This window comes from Eumetopias jubatus, unplaced genomic scaffold (assembly GCF_037043125.1).
Source record: "Eumetopias jubatus isolate StellerSeaLion01/CBP00866 unplaced genomic scaffold, mEumJub1_p1.0 scaffold_11, whole genome shotgun sequence".
NCBI classification, from domain to species: Eukaryota; Metazoa; Chordata; class Mammalia; order Carnivora; family Otariidae; genus Eumetopias; species Eumetopias jubatus.
This window is the reverse complement of record NW_028274817.1, coordinates 88,969,609-88,978,637: the sequence shown is the minus strand read 5'-3', so window position 1 is coordinate 88,978,637 and position 9,029 is coordinate 88,969,609. Positions and strand designations below refer to the sequence as shown.

The 9,029-nt window shown below is 36.4% G+C and overlaps 1 pseudogene; it reads left to right on the top strand.

Annotated features, from left to right (window-relative positions):
• Positions 1 to 3,276: 3,276 nt before the first annotated feature.
• On the top strand, positions 3,277 to 3,697 carry LOC114216848 (mitochondrial import receptor subunit TOM20 homolog pseudogene; annotated as a pseudogene).
• Positions 3,698 to 9,029: the final 5,332 nt, after the last annotated feature.

The window sequence follows — 9,029 nt, the reverse complement described above, 5'->3', positions numbered from 1 at the left end:
GAACTCTAACAGTAATGATATTAAAAATTATTACTCTAAAATGAAAGCAGGATCTCAAAGAGATATCTGCACTCAAATGTTCTTACAGCATTATTCACAACAGCCAATATATAGATATAATCTCAGTGTCCATCAATGGATGAATGGATATATATATATGGAATATCATTTGCCATGAAAAAGAAGGAAATCCTGCCATTTGTGACAATATGGATAAACCTTGAGGGCATTATGCTAAGTGAAGTAAGTCAAACAGAGAAAGACAAATACTGTATGATCTCATTTTTTAAAAAGATGAACTCGTAGAAACAGACAGTAGTGGTTACCAGGGGCTAGGGGGTGGGAGAAATGGGGAGATGTTGGTCAAAGGATACAACTTACAGTTACAAAATGAATAAGTTCTAAGGATCTAAAGTACAACATGGTGATTGTAATTAACAATAGCATATCATATACTTGAAAGTTGCCAGGAGAGTAGATCTTAAATGTTCTAACTACAAAAAAGAAATGGTAGTTATGAGATGTGATGGAGGTGTTAACTAATGCTACAGTGGTACTCATTTTGCAATATATAAATGTATCAAATTAATACTTTAAAATTCCACAATGTTATATGTCAATTATATATTCAATAGAGCTGGAAAAAATACTATTCCAAGAATATTATTGCCAATTTGAGTGCATTATCTTCAGTGGCTCCTTCTTATCACTTCCTGGGGTTCTTAGTGTTCTTATAGCTTGAGGCTACTCAAAATTAACATGGATATCAATTTCAGACTGTTAGAAACTAGTAATAAATTATATTGTTAAATAACTTGCAGAATTTTATGTGCATTAGACAAGCCCTCCATACCATTCCAAAATCCTCTTGGCCTCTCCTCTTACTCCAGCCACTGCTGCAATGACCAGCTGCATTCAGACTTGGACTGGCTTTGCATAGATGCAATTGGACACTGTCTCTCCTTGGCTAGTGTCATACATGTTCTATTTCCCCCCCTGAGGCTTTTCTTCCTCTATCACTAGGAACTCCCTCTGCATTCCCACATGGACAACCAGAAAATGTGAGGAAGTTTAATACCCATAGGGCCACTCTTGACCACTGGAGAACAGGAGACAATAGATAAATGATTTCCCCTTTGATCCCTGAATAGACAGTTCTGAGACTCATTTTTTCACACTTTACAAAAGATCCCAATTGGGTGGATTAGACACCAATTTTCTACAGTGGTGGCCAACTCTATTTGTACTTGGATTGGTTCTTTTCCACCTTCTCTATTCCACTTCCTTTTTATGAACATCTGCTTTCTGAAACCATATTTCTAAACAAATTACCTGCCTACAAGCCTTAGTCTTAGAATCTGCTCTTAGGGAAACCAGACTAAGACAGTAGAGCATATATTTACATTTACACGTATTTATCAATATATTATAATAACCAGTTTTGGTGTGGTTATGCAATGATTCGTGACAACCAATGTGAAATCATGTAATAGTATCCATGATATCTCTGAAAGGTTACTGCAAGTGAATGGTGAGTTTTTAAAAGTCAAATTTAAAAACCAAGTCAAGCATTTATTGAGTGCTTACTCCATGCAAGGCATCATGCCAAACACTGAAAAATAGCAAGAAGTATGATGTATATGGAACCAAAGAGAAAATGTTCAGCAGGATGTTTACTTTTAAAATACAAATTAGAACATTACTAACTAAAAAAATAATATAACTTTATAACACTACTAAAAAAGTGGTATCTTCTACTTTTGTCTTGAAACAACAAAATAAAACAGATGAAATATATGAAGCTATAGTTTTTAAGACACTAGACATCAACCAACAAAGGGCAGTGATCTCTGAGAGACAGAAAACAAATGAGACCAAGTACCTGGCGGTCTCAGTCAGTAGGGCATGAGATTCTTGATCTCAGGGTCATGAGTTCAAGCCCCACATTAGCTGTGGAGCCTAGTTAAAATTAAACAACAGCAACAAATGAGACAAATTCTATTGTTTCCCAGTTTACAGCCTGGAGTGAATTTCAAAAGTGCAAGAAGAAGGATCTCAAGCAGAGCCTAGCAGCCTGCCTGAATTAAGTAGACAGAGCTTGGAGTTCAGAAAGGTCAAGGAGACTAGAGTTCTCAAGGCAGAGTATGAGAAAGGAGAAAACATAAAACAGACCTCCAAAGATGAGGAGAAGGTCCCACTTCAGTCTTCCACCAAGTATTGATCAGTGTACGCATATGAGAGAAATATTTGAGGCCAACCAAGAGAGTAATGTAAAACACATTCTCAGAGGTCACACAAGGCCAAGAATAGTTCCTTATATTAATTTTCAACTGCTGTGGAACAAATTACCACATACTTAGTGGCTTAAAATAAAACCGATTTACAAGTTCACAGTTCTCGAAGTCTGAATTCTGAATGCAGGCTATCTGGGTCCCCTGCTCAGGGTCTCACAGGCTGATGCCAGGATCGTGGATGGGTTGGGTCCCTTCTGGAGGCTCTGGGGCTGAATCCACTTCCAAACTCATTTGTTGTTGCCAGAATTTAGATCCTTGCAGTTGTTAGGACTGAGACACCATTTTTTCACTGGCTGTCAGTAGGGGCTGCTCTCATTAGAGAGGTTAGTTTCAGGTCTTTACCATGTGACCCTGTCCATTTTCAAAACCAGCAAGGGATAATTTCCTTCATGTTGAATCCATCCCTCTTGTGCATCAAATTTCTTTTGTCAGGAAGAACCTAGTCCTATTTAAGGGCTCATCTGATTAGGTGAGACTCACCCAGGGTAATCAGTCTTTCTTGACATCAGTTGTGAAGTATAAAAAAAACTTAATTCTGGGAGGGGCAATACTCATTTAGGAGGGGATTCTATAAAGGTGTGGGTCATTAGGGGTCATCTTAAAATTCCACCTACCACATTCTTGTTCCCACCAGTCAGAGTAGAAAACTTCATTAATGATGGGGAATTGGGTAGCGTACTCAGAAGGGTTTTGCCTCAGTATTGTGAAAAAACTAGCCCTAGACCAAAGATTTCTTTTGTCCTAACAAAGCTTAAAGGAATGACTTGAAAGGATAAAAATGTTTCCTAGTAACTTAAATCAACCTCAGAACAAAGCTCAAGAGTGTTTATAAGATCACAAACATAGGCCTTTCTACATTCCTTATGGCAAGTGTCAGGTGGGAGCAGGGAGGGGGGGTCCACTCCAACGGTCCACAGCCTACTGCTTTGTCGCCTGGATCCCGATGCCGCTGAGCTCACTCCTGCTCCTCGGTCAAGAGAAGATGGTGGGCCAGAACAGCACCATCACTGCAGGTGTCTGCAGGGCTCTTTTCATCGGGTACCGTATTTACCTCCACCACCAGAGATGGCGTGGCCCCAGCTTCGAGAACAGGCTTCAAGAACCAAAGAAACAAAAGCTTGCCAAGGAGAGAGCTGGACTTTTCAAGTTACCTGACCTTAAAGATGCCGAAGCTATTCCGAAATTCTTCCTTGAAGAAAAGCTGCTAGCTTGAGGTGAATATGAGAAGGGTGTAGATCATCTGACAAATGCAGTTGCTGTGTGTGGACAGCCACAACACTTATTGCAAGTGCTACAGCAAACTCTTCCACCACCAGCGGTCCAGATGCTCCTGACCAAGCTTCCAACAATTAGTCAGGGAAATTGTAAGTGCTCCGAGCTTGGCTGAAGATGATGTGGAATGAGAAACAAATGTCAACATAATAATCTCAATGAAAAACATTTTTAAAATCTTAACTCAGAAGATGAGCAGCTCTAGGGGAATGAGGGCAAATAGGCTTGTTATGGACCGTCCTGTGCTGAAACCTACCAAAGTTAATTTTTACTTTGTGTAGATCCATTTGTCTGTTTTATTTATTCTTCCCAGTGAAAAGTGTATTCTGATAGAAAGCTTTTCATTTTGTAAATATACTATGAGTTACCATAATATGGAGTTATTTTATTACTAAAATGTGCAATTAAAATGTGTATTTAACATCACATTACTTCTGTTAAAAATACCCAGGGTTCAGTTTTGAAGGATAGGCAAAAAAAAAAGTATAGGAAAAAGCTAAAGAATGCACATTTTTTTAAACTAGTACATTTTGCTCTACATGAAAGAACTGGATGGAAACTTACTTTGTTTATCAAAACTAAGCATTAAAATCATTGAGAGATTAAAAAAAAAAGGAACACAAATATATTCAGCACCCACAAGCTGAAAGCCAAAATGTTTGGCATTTAATAAAAAATTAGCAAGCAGGAAGATATAATCCATAATGGAGAGAAAAATCTATCAATTGAAACTGACATAAAAATTGCATAGTTGATAGAATTAGTAGACAAGGACATTAAAACCATCATTGTAACTATATATCTTAAGTATAGGAAGCTAGAGGAAAAAATTTAACATGTTAAGTAGAGACATGGAAGATATAAAAAGACCCAAATCCAACATCATCTATGATACATGAGATGAAAAATATAATGGATATGATTAATGACAGATCAGATAGTGCAAAAAAAATTATTAGTGAACTTGAAGATGTTTCAAAAGATAGTATCCAAAATGAACCATACAGGGGGATTAAAGAATAACAAAGATGAACAGAGCATCAGTGAGCTATGGGACAACTTTAAAAAGCTAACTATACATGTAATGAGAGCCACCAATGGAGAAGAGAGAGAGATGGGAACCAAAAAAAATTTGAAGAAAACATGGCCAAAAATTTTCAAGACTGTATGGAAACTACAGGTCTACAGGTCCAGGAAGCTCAATGAACCATAAGCACAATAGAACTAACCCAAGTCTCAACATAAACAAATTTCTTAAAACCAGTGGTAAATCGAAAATGTTAAAATTAGTCAAAGATAAAAGACACATTACATAAAAAGAGAAAAAAATGAAGTTGACAGATTTCTCATGTGGAAGAACGTAATACAGAAGTGAAGGGAGTAATATATTTTAAATACAGCAAGAAAAAACTTTCAACTTAGGCATTTATACCCTGTGAAAATATCTTTCAAAAATGAAGGCCAAAAAAAAAGACATTTTGAGACTTTTTTTAAAAGCAAAGTAATTCATCACTAGCTGACCCACACTACAAGACCTGTTAAAGGAAGTCTTTCAGGCAGAGGAAAAATGATTCCAGATGGAAATAAGGATCTGCACAAAAGAATGAAAAGCACAGGAAATGGTAACTGTGTGTATAAATACAGTGTTTTTTCTTGTTATTTAAATCTCTTTAAAAGATAATTGACTGTTAAAAATAGCAATAGAGTGTGGAGTTTATAACATAACGTAAAAGTAAAGTATATAACAACAGCACAAAGCTTAGTCGGGGAGTAATGGAAGTATACTATTTTAAGATTCTTATGCTATCTGATACAATATAATATGTACTATACCATCACTGGAAGGTAGACTGTACCAAGTTTTAATTGTATACTGTAAACCCTAAAACAACCAATAAAATAACAAATTAAAGAGTTATAGTGAAGCAGCCCAGACTAAGCCACTGTAGCATAAGAAATTCTTTTGAGTTGAGGGCATCTGAGTTCCTGTAATCCTTTATTTGCCTAAAAACAAAACCTTCCAAAAGAACGCAATTGTCATAAATCCCCTCCCAGGGAACAACTCTAACCTTCTCTTTTTGGAGTGAAGTCAGCACCACACCCAAAGAGACATTGTAACAAAACTATTGCATCTCCTATCTATTCTCCTAAGGGCCTATTTATCTTTCCAAAAAGTAATTTGTTTTTCAACAAGTGCTCTTTCTCCCCACCCCCACTTCTAAGAAGTCATTTGTTGTCCCAGAAGAGCCCCTGTGCCCTCCCCATCTACTACTATTAAGATGGTGAATGAGCCCCAAATTCTAATCAACAACTTGAGTCACATTTCTTTAGTCTATAATTAAATCAGTTTTTCTCTTACTAATCTGGGCTTTTTTTTGTTTTGTTTTTCATTTTAATTTGCAGGCCTCCAAGCCTTAAACGTAAGAGGTAAAAGAAAGGTTTTTCCTCCCTGACAACGGCTACTAATCCAACAAATGAGATAAAATGGAATCAAACATTTTTCGATTAAACCGAAAGAAGGAAGAAAAAGGAAACAGAAAAATAGACAAATAGAAAACAAATAGCAAGACAATAGATTTAAATTTGATCTTATTACTAACTAAATAATAAATACTAAATAATACTAAATACTAAATAATACTAAATAATCTAAATACATCAATTAAAAGGAAGTAATTGTCAAGTTGGATTAAAAAAAAATAACAAGACCCAACTAAATGCTGCCTGTAAAAAAGATACTATGAATATAAAAACACATATAGGTTAATTTTAAAAGACAGAAGAAAATATACCATGGTAACTAACACCAATGAAAAGAAAGCTGGAATGGATTTATTTATTTTATTTCATTTCATTTTATTTATTTATTTTATTTGACCAAGAGAGAGCACAAGCAGGGGGAGCAGCAGAGGGAGAGGGAGAAACAGGCCTCCCACTGAACAAGGAGCCGGATGTGGGACTGTATCCCAGGACCCTGGGATCATGACCTGACCCGAAGGCAGACGCTTAACTGACTGAGCCACCCAGGCACCCCTAGAATGGCTTTATTATCAGACAATATAGATCAGAGCAAAGAATATTACCAGGGATAAGGAAATTCACTTCATAATGATAAAGGGGTTAATTCATCAAGAGGACATGACAGTCTTAAATGTTTATAAAGCTACAGAGTTTAAAAATACATGAAGCAAAAACTGATAGAACTGTAAGGAGAAATAAACAAAATCACAATCACAGGCAGAAATTTCAGTATCTTCCTCTTAATGGTTTTCAGAACCAGTAGACAGAAAATCAGTAAGGATACAGATTTTAACAACTTGACCTAATTGACATTTATAGAACACTCCACCAAAGAAGTGTAGAATGCACATTATTTCCAAGTGCACATGATACATTTACCAAGATAGACCATATTCTGAGCCATAAAACTAGTCTCAATTAATTTAAAAGTACACAAGTCAGACATGTATATCCTCTAAACACAGGGAATTAAATTAGATTGTCAGAGAGATCTTTGGAAAATCCCCAAATATTTGAAACTAAATAAGACACTTCTAAATACCCTGTAGAGCAAAGAAGAAATCAAAGAGAAATAAGAAAGTAACTGAATGAAAATGGAACAACATATCAAAATTCGTGGGATGCCATTAAGGCAGTATTTAGGAGGCTTTTATAGCAGTATAAGCCTACATTAGAAAAGGAAAAGCGCCTCAAATCAATGACTTCAGCCTCCACACTAAAAAATTAGAAAAGGAGAGCACACTAAACCCAAAGCAAGTAGAAGGAAATAATAATCAGAGCAGAAAACAGAAAAACACTAGAGAAAATTAATGAAATGACAAGCTGCTTCTTTGAGATCAATAAAATTGATTAATCTCTAGCCAGACTGATCAGGAAAGAAAAAGAATAGAGAAATTACCAGTATCAGGAACAAGAGAGGTGACATCACTAAAGCTTCTTCAGATACCGAAAGGGTAAGAACTGAATATCATGAACAACTTTAAGCCAATAAATTCAACAAGAGGAAATGGACAAATTCCTTTAACAACACAAATTATCAAAGCTCACTACAGAAGGAATATACAACCTGAATAGCCCTATATCTACTAAAGAAATTGAGACTGTAGTTTAAGAATACCTTCCCATAGGGGGGCCTGGGTGGCTCAGTCGGTTAGGCATCTGACTATTGATTTCAGCTCAGGTCATGATCTCAGGGTCATGGGATCGAGCCCGGAGTCAGACTCTACACTCAGTGGGGAGTCTGCTTGAAGATTCTCTCCCTCTGCTGCTCCCCACACTCACGTGCACTCTCTCTAAAATAAATAAATAAATAATAAAAAAAATAAAGAATACCTTCCCACAAAGCAAACTATAGGCAGCCCTGGTTAAATACACCAAACATTTAAAGAAGGAATAATAGCAATTCTACACAAACTCTTCCACAAAATTGAAAAGGAAGGAGTATTCCCAACTCATTCTATGAGGCTAGCATTACCATGAAATCAAAACCAGACCAAAACATGATGAGAAAACTACAGATCAATATCCTCATGAACATAAGAGAACAATTCAAACAAAATTTTAGCAAACTGAACATAGCAATATATAAGGATAACACATCACGACCTAATAAGGTTTATTCCAATAATGCAAAGTTTAACATTCAAAAATCAATGTCATTTCCAATTTTAAAATGGGCAAAGGATTTGATCAGACATTCTCTAAAGAAGACATAGAAATGGCCAACAGGTACATGAAATATCATTAGTCATTAGGGAAATACAAATAAAAACCACATGAGGTAGTAGTTCACACCAACTAGGATGGCTATAATTTAAAAAAAAAGGAAAATAACAAGTGTTGGCAAGGATGTAGAAAAATTATAAACCTCATACATTGCTGGTGGGAATGTAAAATGTTTCAGCTGCTGTGGAAAACAGTTTGGCAGTTCTCCAAAAAATTAAACATAGATTTACCATATGATCTAGCAATTCTACTCTTAGGTATATACATGAAAGAACTGAAAAGTGGGGGTGCCTGGGTGGCCCAGTGGGTTGAGTATCCAACTCTTGATTTCAGCTCAGGTCATGATTTCAGGGTCGTGAGATCGAGCCTGCATTGGCTCAAGCTTGGCACGGAGCCTGCTTGAGATTCTCTCCCTCGCCTTCTGCCCCTCCCCCCACTCAGGTGCACACTCTCTCTCTCTCTCAAAAAAAAAAAGAACTGAAAATTGGTACTCAAACAAATACATGTCTATGTATGTTTGCAGCAGCACTACTCACAATAGCCAAAAGGTGGAAACAACACAAGTGTCCAACAATAGATGAATGGATAAACACACTGTGGTATATCTATACAATGGGCTATTACTCATAAGTACTAATGCATGCTACAACACAGGTGAACCTCAAAAACATTGCACTAAGTGAAAGAAGTCAGACACAAAAGGTCACATATTGTATG